Genomic DNA, 1860 nt, shown 5'->3' with positions numbered 1-1860 from the left:
ATTATATTACTCCAAGTAATATAAAGAACCTAAAACTTGCAGATTGATGTCTTTCTTGATTTAAAATGTGAATTTCTCCTTGCAGAAATGATGTCTCGCGAGAGCTTGATGTTCTATGTATTATGGCGGTGGGAGAACGTTAGGGATACTTGAGAAAGGAGGCGTGATCTCTGAAACGTTGTCTGTGTTCGACAGGGTCTCAACTGCTGTCTCCTTCCAGAGAGGAAGAAACCTCTGCTGCAGGATGCCCGAGAGTGGGTAAAAAGGAATGAGGAGTATCCAACGTGTCTGGTTGGTGCACCCTGGGTTAACATTTTTTATATACCTTTTGATACCTATGGACTGTTTTTAGTCTATCATGAAGAAATAACACTAAACTGCATAAGAAAAAAGAAATTAACTGTGTGGTGTGAAGTTTATTATTATTTGTCATTAAATTGGACCTCACATTGTATACTATAAGGCTCTACACTGATCAGCCACAAAATGAGAGCCATTAACGTGAAAAACTTCAAACTTTTTTTGAAGAGCCAAGGAATGTGCTCTCTATCACCCAAGTGCAAGAAAAAAGTGCAAACGTGTCACTCAAAAAAACGTGCACAAGGATGCGGTCCATCGCAAAGCCCTTCTCCAAAAGGAGAGAGGCCCCCAACGAAACCGCCCTTCCCCTCCGGGCCAGAAGGCACCTTCAAGGGTCAAGGCTCAATGTCCCTTTTTGCCGAAGCTACTAGGGGACCACAAGGGCTCCCGGTGTCATCCTAGGCGTTAGCTCAAGAATCCACCCGCAGAGCCTTATACTATGGCATCCTGCCCATGCAGAAATGCCCGGAGTTTGCAGGGAGGTACAGAACCGGGTGGCCACACACCTCCCCTGGACCGCCAGGAGGGACACCCAGAAGGGCTTACCACATCCTGACAAATCCTGTGACAAACAACACGTAAAAGTGGCACAGTGAAAAAACAGACAATAAATAAGTGAAAGTGCGCTGTGAGTTATGGCCCAGCCATCCAGCCGAATCTATAAAAATTTCCCCGATCCTAGCCAGAAGGCCGGAAATCAAAGGGTTGAATGCCAAAGGTGCAGAGCATGTGGTGCAGTGCGTTCACTCAGTGAGCTGTTACACCCAGTGAGTTTAGGCACCTCAGTGTCACCACTCCCCGAGGCACAGAAGTACCTCGGCCTTCAACCCCCCAAGCCTCATGGTGAGACCCGGAGAGAGCAGGTCTCATCGGGGCAGCCATTGAGCTGGTGTTGTGGCGTTGTGAACGCCCTGGTACACCTGCCCCCTACCATGCAGCACCCATCCCCGCCAGCTCCACACCGGTGCTGTTTGGACCACTGGCATAGAACTGATAAAAACAGATACTACACTTGATCTTAGCCAAAAGGCTGAGAAGTGAAAAACGTTGAATATCTTGTGACAATAGCACGTCAGAGTTGGTATCATGGGCATCCACAAGGGGGGGAAGGATGGCACTTGGTAGCCTGTACCTGCTGACATCAGTGAGACCTTAGAATGTACAGGCTGTCTGGAAGTGATAGGAGTGTTGTTGCGGTTGCCTAACTCAAACATGACTTCCTGCTCATGAACTCCAATATGGCACATAGCTTATGCTGCAAGCTAATGGAGAATTTCTGAGCTGCTCCTGGAACCCAGAATGGGGGATGAATAGGGGGATGGAAGGTGAGTGGGATATATATATTTACAGTCATGGCCGTAAATGTTGGCACCCCTGAAATTTTTTAAGAAAATGAAGTATTTCTCACAGAAAAGGATTGCAGTAACACGTTTTGCCATACACATGTTTATTCCCATTGTGTGTATTGGAACTAAACCAAAAAAGGGAGGAAAAAAAGCA

At 46.8% G+C, this 1860-nt stretch overlaps 1 pseudogene; it reads right to left on the bottom strand.

Annotated features, from left to right (window-relative positions):
* Positions 1 to 1324: 1324 nt before the first annotated feature.
* On the bottom strand, positions 1325 to 1402 carry LOC130344816 (U2 spliceosomal RNA; annotated as a pseudogene).
* Between the last annotated feature and the right edge of the window lie 458 nt (positions 1403 to 1860).

Source organism: Hyla sarda, chromosome 1, assembly GCF_029499605.1.
Source record: "Hyla sarda isolate aHylSar1 chromosome 1, aHylSar1.hap1, whole genome shotgun sequence".
Lineage (NCBI taxonomy): Eukaryota > Metazoa > Chordata > Amphibia > Anura > Hylidae > Hyla > Hyla sarda.
This window is presented reverse-complemented; position numbering and strand designations above follow the sequence as displayed.